The following is a 13,254-nucleotide window of genomic DNA, read 5'->3' as shown; positions in this document are numbered from 1 at the left end:
AACACATTATGAAGGTATACCTCAAATTTTTAAAATAGAACTACTATACAATCCAGCAATCTTACTTCTGAGTATATACTCAAAGGAATTGAAATTGATGTCTCAAAGAGATAACTTCACTCTCATATCTATTGCAGAATTAGTTGCAGTAGTCAAGACATGAAAGCAACCTAATTGTCCATCAACAAATAGATAAAGAAAAATGTAATATATAGAAAGGGAGACCCCCAAAAAACAGAATTTATTTATTAAAAATTGTGTATTTATTCTTACATGTTTAAACTTCAGTCACCTTCAAAGGACTCTTCATTTGATACAATACACCTATCGAGATATTTTTTCCACTGCTCAAAACAGTTTTTAAACTCGTTGATTTTGATGCCTTTTAGTGCATCTGCCATTTTTGTTTCACTTCTTCCACATCAGCAAACATTGCCCTTTGAGGATGTTTTCATCTGGGAAACAAAAAAATAACAAAGTCACTTGGGGCAAAATTGGATGAATTGGGAGGGTGGGGCATGGGGGTCATGCCATTTTTGGTCAAAAACTGCTGAACACTCATTGTGGTATGGGTAGGTGTGTTCATAAATCACCCATTATGAAATGGGCAAACACACTGAAAGAGCCTTCAAAAAAATTCACTGAGGTCGAATGCAGCCTCTCACAACAAGGTCAGCTGGTACACTGATACAGATGGGTTCCTAAAACACTCACCTAGTGGGGGAAGCCTGTATTACAATGGGCCCACCTTCCAGAAGATAATTAGTTTTGGGGAGGTCCCCCCCCATACCTACAAAAGAATATTATTAAGCCTTAAATAAAGAAGGAAGTCCTGGCATTTGTAACAAAATGGATAAACGTGGAGGACATTATGCTAAGAGACACAAGCCAGACAGACACAGAAGGACAAATACTACATGATACCATTTATATGAGGAATCTAAAATAGTCAAACTCATAGGAGCAGAGAGCAGAATGGCGTTTTCCGGAGACTGGGGAGAGGAGAAAATGGGGAGATATTAGTCAAAGGGTATGAACTTTCAGTTATGCAAGATTAATAAATCCTAGCAATCTACTGTATAGCTTAGTGCCTGTAGTTAAAAATACTATAGTATATACTTAAAATTTTGCTAATAAAGTAAATCCTGTGTTATGATTATCACAAAAATAATAATAATAAATAAAGATGGCAGGAGAAAATTTTTGGAGCTAATAGATAAGTTTACGGCCCAGATTGTTGTGATGGTTTCACAGATGTATACTTCTCTACAAACCCATCAAGTTGTACACACTAAATATGTATAGCTTTTTGTATGCCAATCATACTTGAACAAAGTGTTTTTTAAATGGAATAAAATTTTTAAAAGGATCATCTACAAGAGTCTGTTCACAACTCTTTTGCCTCATCTTCCAGGCCAAATCCATCTCTACATTTTCTGTGTACTTTACATAAAATTCTATGGCTTCCACTAGCCACACTATATTTTAATTATCTGCTCATGGGCCTGTCTTCCCCACTAGACTATGGGATATTTAAGGGTTAGGATTGTGTCTTATTGAATTTAATATGCCCAACACCTGGTATGAAGTAAGTCTCAACAAGGTTTCCAGAGTTGGACCACTGAATCAAATATCTCTTCAACAATTTGGGACATTATTAAATAAATGTGGGATTCTAAAATACATTATAATAGCAATTATAATTGATTCAACCAACTTTAACAAAACTGACTTAGAACAAGATACTAAACTAGACACTATCTATCTGTAAATGATTCAGTGTCTGGCTTGGGCACTTGTTCTCAGTCTTGGCTTTATGGTGGAATAGCCTGGGGAAACTTTTTAAAAATATTGATGTCTGGGTCCCCCACCCCAGCGATTATGATGTAATCATGTGCAATACATCCAGGAATTGGAATTTTTAATGTTAAACCTAGGTTAAGAATTGCTCATCTTATGGTGGAAGCAGGCATGAAACAAGTATTTGAAAGTGTAATGAGTGTTTTGAAAGAAAAAGGATGCTATAGGAATTTATAACCTAGTCTCAGGAGGGTTGAATTCTATATCTAGTGAAAATATCCTTCAAGAATGAAGTGGAAATGAAGACATTCTCTGTTTAAGGAAACCTAAGAATTTATCATCGGCACACCTACTTTAAAGAAATGGTTAAAAGAAGTTCTCTAAACAGAAAGAAATTTTTTAAAAAAAGACAGAAATCATAGAGCATCAGGAAGGAAGAAACAACCAAGAGGGCAAAAAGTCCTCAGGAGCTTTTGAAATTATGTTTGATGATTGAAACATAATTGTAGCATTATCTGATGTGTCTGTCAATGTATGTAGAGGAAATATTTAAGTTAATTATATTATAAGCTAGGTGGGGTTATTCCTAGACATTTAACCCAGGGAGATGAAAATTTGTACCTACATAATTATGTATACATGATTGTTCCTAGCAGCTTTATTTGTAATAGCCAAAAGACAGAAGCGATTCAGATGTCCTACAATGGGTATATGGTTAACAAACTGTGATGCATACATATCATGGAATACTGCTCATCAATTAAAAGGAATAAACTATTAATAGGTGCAACAACTTGAGTGGATCTCAAGGGCATTATAATGAGTGAAAAAAGCAAATCCCAAATTTTATATACTGTATGATTCAATTTATATAAAATTTTTAAATTACTAAATTATTGAGATACAGAAAAGATTGCTATTTTCCAGAAGTTAGAAACAGAGAGAAAGGGAGAGGGGACTGTGGCTATTGAAAGATAACATGAGGAATATTTGTGATCAATTTATTTTGTATTTTGATTGCAGTCATGGCTGCACAAATCTACACATGTGATAAAATTACATAGAATTATATACATACATTGTACTAATGCCAATTTTCTGGGTTTCATTTGTACTATAATTAAGATACAACCATTGGAAAGACAGCTATGGGGGGCAGAGGGTAGAGGGGACAGAGGGTAGGGAGTAGAGGGACTGAGCAAAAAGGAAAAGGACTCATGGACATGGACAACAGTGTGGTGATAAAAGAGGGGGAGGGGAACAAGGGAACCAAATGGTAATTTTAAAAATACAATAAAAAAAAATAAAAACTTCACCACTGCAGGGAAAATAAAAAGAACTAAGTTAAGAGTAAGTGAGATTTCTCTGTGTAATCTTTATAACTTCCTGTTTATAATTATTTCAAAATAAACGTACATTCCCATGTTCATTGCAATACTGCTAGCAATCTATAAGACATGGAAATAACCTATGTCCATTGACAGAAGAATTGATAAAGAATATACGTGTGTGTGTGTGTGTACATACTAGAATATTATTCAGCCATAAAAATGAGGAAATCTTGTCATCTAGACAACATGCTGAGTGGACCTTGAAGGAATTATACTAAGTGAAATAAGTCAGACAAAGACAGATACTATATATCTCACTTACATGTGAAATCTAAAAACATCATAGTTAAATGCACAGCGAGAATGGTAATTGCCAGGAGCTATTGGTGGGGGAAATGAGGACATGCGAGTCAAAAGTTAAATGTTCATTTATAATGTGAATAAGTTCCAGGCATCTAATGCACAACATGGTGACTAAAGTTAACAATACTGTATTGCAGAGATTCCAAGATGGCTGCAGAGTAAGTGGAAACTACGCTCACTTTTTCCCAGCACCATACTGGATTTACAACTAAATTATAGCTAAATCAACCTGAATAATCAATTGAAGGCTAGCTGAACAGAAATATATAACCACAGGTTTACATAGGAAGCCATATAGAGACCCCACACACAGAGGCTGAGAATCCAAAATGATATCTTGGCTGCAAAACTCCCTGCCTGAGGAGTATGAGGTCTAAACCCCATGTGGGAATCCCCAACCCAGAGCAACAGAGATGGAAAAAGGAACCCATATAGCAGGTAGTGTTGAAAATCATTGGGGGATTCAGTCCACCTGAGAGAGAAGAGGGTCTGCTAAAGACCCAGATGCCACCATCCCAGAGTCAAGCACTTCAATTGTTACAACACCAGCTTGGGGAGTGCACTGCCTCATTCGTCAACTACTGGCAACACCACCCTGCTGAACTCAAGGCCTGCAGCAAGGTGTGCTGGCTGCACCCAACAGGGACCTTTGGTGCACTCTTTTCCTGGAGAAGCTCTTAGCAGAGATTCAGACAGTAAGTGAGTTGTGTAGCTTTGGAACTGGGCCATTCTTCCCTACTTCATGACACAGCTGGTGTCGCCGCCCCGTCCCCCCACAACTTGTTGATTCACTTGACCTGTCCTCCTAACTATGGCTGTTGGGAACCATTCTTACCCCCCCCCCATGAGCTTAACTCAGGCTACTCCCCTAATAGGAGTCTGTTTTGATATGTCCTCCCAAGTCCTGGTGCCTCTACTCTGCTGAGCTTGCTCCTGTAAAGGGGTCACTGGCTACACCCAACCTGAACAAGAGGTGGGCTCCTTCTGGGGGAGCTAGGGTCAGAGACTCAGGCAGAGACTAAATGGTATGGCTCTACAGTAAGGCCACTTTCCTCCTATTGAGTACCTGACCATCTTGCCCTCAAGCAGGAGACCCACTAGCCCCATTCACCCTACCCAGTCACCATGCCCTATCAAGCTCATGCCTTGTGGAAGGGTCTGGGGTTGCATCCAGCCTGGGCCCACTCTACAGATTTTCTATGGAAGGCTCTTGAGACCAGGCAACCTCAGGTGGAGGAGCAGCGTACAGAAAGAGGCAGATCTCAGGATGTCTTAGGCCTTTTACTGATCTACCCCCAGCTCACAGATATAGGAAGTTTCTACACAGATTGGCCCCTCCTAATGGCCCCTCCCATGTACACCCAAGTGTAGTAGAGACAGCAACAAACAGCAAATTGCATGGTAGCTCCAGAGATAGCCTAAGGCCAGATACAGGCAGCTTCTGACATCAACCTACATCAGATGCCCACCTGAATGGACCCAGAACCAACAAAACCAGGGGTGGGCTTCATACCACAACATAGTTCGATCCAACTATCCACACAAGCAGAACACCCAAATGGAAATCCCAGAAGGCACCAGACCCTGCTGGATACAACTCTACCTCAGGGCAGGTAGCCCCCACACAGCAAGTCATATACCATGATCAAGGTGTATCCTTATAGTTAGCCAGCATGAGGATGAACCCCACCAACGAATAGACAAACAGCATTCAAGACTCAACTACAACAGAAGGGTGCACATAACCAAAAAAAAAAAAAAAAAAAAAAGACATTCCTGGAGCACCAAGCTCAAGTGATCTGGAAGATTGCACCACTGAGCCCCACAAAACACCCACAACATAAAACTACCATAACAAATTAGGGAGTCATAGCAGATCTAACTAATATACAGAGAAAAACACAAAAAGGAAGAAAAATGGGGAGACAAAGAAACATTCCTGAAATGAAAGAAAGAGACAAATACCCAGAAAAAAGTAAATAAAATGGAAGCAACCAAGATACGAGATGCAGAGTTAAAAACAAAGGTTATAAGGAAGCTCAAGGAACTTAGGGGAAGAATGAATGATCTAATGAGAACTTAAAGCATGAAAAAGGATATAAAAGTCATGAAAAAGAATAAGTCATAAGTGAAGAACACAACATCTGAAATGGAGAATACACTAGATGGAATCAAAAACAGGATAGATGAAGCAGAGGATCAAATCAGTGATTTGGAGGACAAGATAACATAAAAATCCAAGCAGGGTAGGAAAAAGGAAATAATAATTTTAAAAAGTGAGGAAAGTCTAAGAACTTCTAGGACAACATGAAGCATAACAACATCAACATAATAGAAATACCAGATGGAGAAGAGAGAGAAAAAGGGATTGAGAACCTGTTTGAAGAAAGAGTAGCTTAAAATTTTCCTAACCTAGTAAAGGGAAAAGTCACACAAGTCCAGGAAGCACAGAGAATCCCAAACATAATGAATCCAAAGAGACCCACACAAAAACCCATCATAATTAAAATGGCAAAGCTTAAAGATAAAGAGAGAATCTTAAGAGCATCATAAGAAGGACAGTTACCAAAAAGGGAGCTCACATAAGGCTGTCAGCTGGTTTCTCAACAGAAATACTTTAGGCCAAAAAGAATTGTCATGAAATACTCAAAGTGATGAAAAGCAAGGACCTACAACCAAGCCTACTCTACCAAGCAAGATTATCATTTAAAATTGAAGGAGAAATAAAGAACTACCCAGACCAACAACAACAAAAAAACTATAAGAGTTCATTATCAGCAAACCAGTGTTACAAGAAATGCTAATGGGTCTTCTTTAGGAAGAAGAAAGAAAAGGGGGGCGGCATATGTATAAAAATAAAATGGAAATAATTACCTGTCAATAATTACATTAAATGCATAAATGTACCAATCAAAAGACATACAGTAGCTGCATGTATAAGAAAACAAGACCCATATATATGCTGTCAACTAGACACCCACATCAGAACAAAAGATACACACAGATTGAAAGTAAAGGGGTGGGAAAAGATGTTCCACGAAGACACACACACACACACACACACACACAAACTGGAGTAGCAAAATTTGTATCAGACAAGATAGACTTCAAATCAAAGGCCATAACAAGAGACAAGGACATTACAAACTACAAAAAAAAAAAAAACCAAGCCAACAGGGGAATATAAACCTTGTAAACATATGCACCCAACATAGGAGTACCTAAATACATAAAGAAAGCCTTGGTGGACATAGGGAAGTTGACAGTAATACAGTCATAATAGGAGATTTTAGCACCTCATTGACATCAATGATTAGACCTTCCAGACAGAAAATCAATGAGGAAACAGTAGCTTAAATGACACACTAGGTCAGATGGATTTAATCAATATTAACAGAGCATTTCATCACAAAGCAGCAGGGTATACATTCTTTTCACATGCACATGGAATATTTTCTAGGATAGACCACATGTTTGGACACAATACAAGTCTTAACAAATTCAAGAAGATTGAAGTCATATCAAGCATCTTCATCAGTCAATGGTATGGATTTAGTAATCAATTCCAAAAACAAAGTGAAACACAAACACATGGAGGTTAAATAACAAATACTGAACAATGAGTGGGTCAAAATTGAGATAAAGAACGAAATCAAGGTTACCTTGAAACAAATGAAAATGAACACACAACAGTCCAAAATCTATGGGACACAGCAAAAGCCATTCTAAGAGGGAAATTCGTAGCAATATGGGCCTACCTCAAAAAACAAAAAAAAATCTCAAATAAACAATCCAACTTAACCCTTAAAATAACTATAAAAGAACAACAGAGTCCAAAGTAAGTAGAAAAAAGAAAATAAAGACTAGAGCAGAAATAAATGGCACAGAGGCTAAAAAAGACAATACAAAAGGAAAAAGCAGTTTCCTTATAATTGGAAACAAGACAGGGATGTCCATTTTCACCACTCTTATTCAGCATAGTACTGGAAGTCAGAGCTACAACAATTAGACAAAAAGAGGAAATAAAAGGTATTTAAATTGGAAAGGAGGCAGTAAAACTGTCACAATAGGCATATGACGTGATACTGCACATAGAGAACCCAAAATATTTCACTAAAAAACTTATCAGAATTGACAAATATATTGAGTAAAATAGCAGGATACAAAATAGATATTCAGAAATCAGTTGCATTTTTATACACCAATAATGAACTATCAGGAAAAGAAACTAATAAAACAATCCCATTTTGCCCTGGCTGGTGTGGCTTAGTGAATTGAGCATCAGCCTATGAACCAAAAGGTCCTCAGTTGGGGGGCATGCAGAAGGCAACCAATAGATGTTTCTTTCATACAACCATGTTTCTCTCTCCCCTTTAAAAAAAAAAGAAAAAGAAAGCAATCCCATTTACAATTGCATTTTAAAAATACCTAGGAATAAATTTAACCAAGAATGTAAAAGACCTGTACTAAGAAAATTAACAACACTAAGGAAAGAAACAGAAGGAGATACAAACAAATGGACCATGTACCGTGTTCATAATGGGAAGAATTGACATCATTAAAGTGTCCTTACTACCCAAAGCAATCTATAGATTCAACAAATTTCCATCAATTACCAATGGCATATTTCACAGAACTAGAACAACTATTCAAAAAAATTATATGGAACCACAAAAGACCCTCAGTAATCATGAGAAAAAAAGAACAAAGTTGGAGGTACCACGCTACCTAATATCGATCTATACCACAAGGCCATGTTAATCAAAATAGCATGGTACTGGCATAAAAACAGACATAGATCAATGACACAGATGAGAGAGTTCCAAATTAAACCATGCCTTTATTGTGAAATATTTTACAAAGGAAACAAGAACATGCAATAAGGTAAAGACAGTGCATTAAGTAAATGAGGGTTAAAACTGGACAGATACATGCAAAAAATGAAACTAAACCATCATCTTACACCATACATAAAAATAAACTCAAGATAAATTAAAGACTTAATCCATAAAAATATTCTAAGAAAGCATAGGCAGGAAAATCTTGAACATTTTTCATAGCAATGCTTTTTTTGATGTCTCTCCTCAGGCAAGGAAAACAAAAGAAAAATAAACCAAGGGGATTGCCTCAAACTAAAATCTTGCACAGCAAAGGAAGCCATCAACAAAATGAAAAGACAACCCACTGAAAGGGAGAACATATTCATCAATGATACATCTGATAAGGGGTTAATATGCAAAACTTATACAGAATTCAAACAACTCAACACCAAAAAGAACTCCAAACGATCCCATTTAAAAATGGGCAAAGGACCTGAACAGACACTTCTCCAAAGAGAACATACAGATGGCCAATAAACATATGAAAAAAAGCTTAGTGTCACTAATCATCAGATAGATGCAAATTAAAACCACAATGAGATATCACCTCACACCTGCCAGAATGGTCGTCATCAATAAGTCAACAACAACAAGCGCTGACGAGGATGTGGAGAAAGGGGAATCATTCTGCACTGTTGGTGGGAATGCAGACCGCTGCAGCCACTGTGGAAAACACTATGGAGTTTCCTCAAAAATTTAAAAATGGAACTGCCTTATGACCAAGTGATTCCACTTCTGGGAATATATCCAAAGAAACCCAAAACTCTAATCCAAAAGAATATATTCACCACTATGTTCACTGCAGCACTATTGACAATAGCCAAGATTTGGAATCAGCCCAAGTGCCCATCAGTAGATGAGCGGATAAAAAAGTTGTGCTACATTTACACAATGGAATATTACTCAGGCATAAAAAGGAAGGAAATCTTACCCTTTGTGACTGCTTAGATGATCCTAGAATATATCACGTCAAGTGAAATAAGCCAGAGAAAGACAAGTACCATATGATTTCACTTATATGTGAAATCTAATGAACAAAATAATCAAAGGAAATCTAAACAGACTCATAGACTCAAAGAACAGACTGAAAGCTGTCACAGAGCTGGAGGTTTGGGTAAAATAGGAGAAGAAATTAATTTAAAAAAAAAAAAAAAACTCATGGATACAGACAACAGTATGGGGATTACCAGAGGGAAGAGGGAGTGGGGGCAATTGGAATAGTGTAAAAGAGGGAAAAAATGTGACAGAGAGAGATTAGACTTTGGATGATGGGTATACAGTGCAGTGTGCAGATGATGTATTGTAGACTTGTACACTTGAAGCCTATATAGTTATTGACTGATATAACCAGAACAAATTCAATAAGTAAATAAATAATAACACTGTGCTGTATACTTAAATGTTCTTATGAGAGCAGAGTTTTAATGTTTTCACCATAACAACAATAACAAAATTGTACTTATGTGAGGTAAAAGATGTGTTAATTCCCCTTATTGTAGGAAATGTTTTGCAACATACAATACACGTGTATGAAATTATCACATTGTGCACCTTAAGCTTACACAACGTTATATGCTTATTATATTTCAATGAAGCTAGGGAGAAAAAGTCTTTTAATGACTGCAGTCCTAGCCAACATTTTGTTACAATTTCATGAAAGACTCTAAGACAGAATCACTTAGATAAGCCATTCACAAATTCCTGACCCACAAAAGCTAATGAGATAATAAATATTTATGGTTTAAGCCACTGAGATTTGGGGGCATATTGATATGCATCTACAGATAAATAATGCCTATTCAATGTGATGATTTTTTTAAAGGATTTTTGAAAAATCATGAAAGAGATTGATCAAGAAAGTAATTTTGGAAGGTCAACCAAGATGGTGATATAGGAGGCTCCTGAGGTCCCTTCCTCCTAAAAATGCACTGAATGTACAACTGCACACAGAGCAAATTCCTCTCGAAAAGATCCAGAAACAAACTGTACAACTCTTACACATTGAACAAATGAAAAAATATCTACATCAAAATGGGTGGGAAAGGCTGAGACGCACTCTCAGTATAAACCTCAGCCCCCAGCACAGAGCCATACAGTCAGGAGGGAACCCCCAACTCCCAGCTTCTCAATGAAGAGCATAGGTTTTTCCCTTGTATATAGTGAAATGTGGGCTACCAGGAGGAATGTGAAATCTCAATATGCCTACCAATTTGAATTTTTATCAATCATCATTTATGTGAAGCAATTGATTCTTTTTCCAACTTTTATCTTTTGTCACCCTGTTTCTCTTTTGTAAAGAAAACAGGGCCTAGCAACAAGAAAAATAAATCACCTAGGAGAAAACTTAACCAAGAAGGTAAAAGACCTGTACTTGGAAAACTACAGAACACTAAAGAAAGAAATTAAGGAAGATACAAATAAATGGAAGCATATACTGTGTTCTTGGATGGGAAGAATTAAAAGCAATTTATACATTCAATGCAATCCCTACTAAAATGCCAAAGACATATTTCACAGAGCTAGAACAAATATTTCAAAAAGTTATACGGGGGACTTCTGGCCAAGATAGAGGCATAGACAGACATGCTGCATCTCCCTCCACAACTAAGCAGGAATACGACTACCTCAAAACTAGACAACCAGAAGTTCCAGAAAATCAAACTGCATGGAAATCCCACAAACAAAGATATAAAGAAGAAACACTCATCCAGACAGGTAGGAGGGGCGGAGCCGAGGTGGAGAGGACGCGGTGTGGTGGCGGCAGCAGAGGCAGCAGCGGCAGGCTGGCAGAAAGCACAGTAACACGTTTTAAAAAGTCAGGAGGGACACCTGCGGAGCTTTCTCAGCTCCTAACTGGACCTCACAGCCCACAGTCCCAGCACTGGGGAAAATCAAGCCTCATTGCTTCTGAATGTGCAGACCAGTGGGGATTGGGGTAGAGGAAGAAACTGCTGGTCTCTCACCAGAGTCCACTTGTTTAAAGGGTCCCCATGGTCCTAGAACATTTGCAGGCCCACCCACTCTGGGAACGATGGCCAGGGCAGCAGCTAGAGGGGCGCCAGTCCGGTGCAAAGGTGGGAGAGGTGCCTGGAAAAGGGGCGAGAGCTAGATGGGTGCCATTGTTCCCTCTCAGACCCCTCCCCCACATACAGCGCCACAATGTGGTGAAATAGGTCGCCTGTACTGATGAATCACTAAGACTCTGCCCCTTACAACATAACAGAGCAACAGCTCTACCTGGGATGCAGAGGCAAATAAACACAGGAGCCTGTCAGAATGAGGAGACAGAGAAGTATGGCCCAAAAGTGGGAACGGATCAAGGTTCCAGTGGGAGAACTAAGCGATGAGGAGATTGCCAACCTCACAGATGAGGAGATAAGACAACTTAACAGACACAGAATTCAAAACACTGGTCATAAAGATGCTCACAGGCTTGACAGATATGCTTGCGTATGGCAAAAGCATAAGAGAAGAAGTGAAGGCTATGCTAAGTGAAACAAAGGAAAATCCATATAAAACCAATGGTGAAGGGAAGGAAACTGGGGTTCAAATCAGTGATTTGGAACATAAGGAAGAAAAGAACAGTCAACCAGTGCAGAATGAGGAAGCAAGAATTGAAAAAAATGAGGAAAACTTCCCAAATTTTGTGAAGGAGATGGACATACAGGTCAGGGAAGCACGGAGGGTCCCAGATGAACTGGACCCAGAGGGGACCACACCACAATGCATCATGACTGAGATGCCAAAGGTGAAGGAGAAAGAGAATCCTGGGGGCAGCAAGAGAGAGGTGGAGAGTTGCCTACAGGGGGTTGCCTAGGGGACTATCAGCTGATTTCTCAGAGGACACTTTGCAGGCAGGAAGGGACTGGCAAGCAGTATTCAATGTATGAAAGGCGACCTGCAACCAGGATTACTCTATCCAGCAAGGCTATCATTTGGAATGGAAGGGCAGATGAAGTACTTTCCAGACAAGGTGAAGCTAAAGGAGTTCATCATCACCAAGCCATTATTATATGAAATGTCCATGGGACTTATTTAAGAAAAAGAAGATCAAAACTATGAACACTAAAATGACAACAAACTCATAACTCTCAACAACTGAATCCAAAAATAAATAAATAAATAAACAAACAAACAAATACATACATACATACATACATACATACATACAAAATCCAACTAAGCAAACCAGAATAGGAATAGAACCATAGGTATGGAGATCATTTGGAGGGTTACCAGTTGGGAGGGGGGAGGGGGATAAATGCAGATATGGTGCAGGGATAAAGAAGCATAAGTTGTTGGTACAAAGTAGACAGGGGGAAGTTAAGAAAAATATAAGAAAGGGTGAAGCCAAAGAACTTACATGCACGACCCATGGACATGAACTAAGGGGGGGTGGGATTGCTGGAGGGAAGTGGGGTACTGGGCAGAGGGGAGCAAAGGGGAAAAAATGGATCTACTGTAACAACATAATCAATAAAATATACTTAAAACATTTATATGGTACCAGAAATGACCCTGAATAGCCTCAGCAATCTTGAGAAAGAAGAACAAAGTTGGAGGAGTCACAATACCTGATATCAAACTATACTACAAGGCCACTGTAATCAAAACAAACTGATACTGGCATAAGAACAGACATACAGATAAATGGAAAAGAATAGAGAGCCCAGAAATAAACCCATGTGTCTCTGGTCAATTAATATTCGACAAAGGGGGCAGGAACATAAAATGGAATAAAAATGGGCTCTTCAACAAATGGTGTTGGGAGAACTGGACAGGGACCCGCAAAAACAAAATGAAACTAGACCACCGACTTATAACATACACCAAAATAAACTCAAAATGGATAAAGACTTAAATGTAAGCTGTGACACCAT

General features: G+C 38.4%; 1 long non-coding RNA gene across 1 annotated transcript in view; it reads right to left on the bottom strand.

Moving 5' to 3' along the window:
- Positions 1 to 269: 269 nt before the first annotated feature.
- Positions 270 to 13,254, bottom strand: part of LOC149990416 (uncharacterized) — a 137,774-nt gene continuing 124,789 nt past the window's right edge. The window contains exon 4 of the long non-coding RNA XR_016508575.1: positions 270 to 455. This is a non-coding gene — a long non-coding RNA (uncharacterized LOC149990416). The remainder of the gene's footprint in view (positions 456 to 13,254) is intronic.

Source organism: Furipterus horrens, unplaced genomic scaffold (genome assembly GCF_987537825.1).
Source record: "Furipterus horrens unplaced genomic scaffold, mFurHor1.1.pri manual_scaffold_17, whole genome shotgun sequence".
Taxonomy (NCBI): Eukaryota; Metazoa; Chordata; class Mammalia; order Chiroptera; family Furipteridae; genus Furipterus; species Furipterus horrens.
Note: the sequence above shows the minus strand (reverse complement) of the source record. Positions and strands in the feature narration are given on the sequence as shown.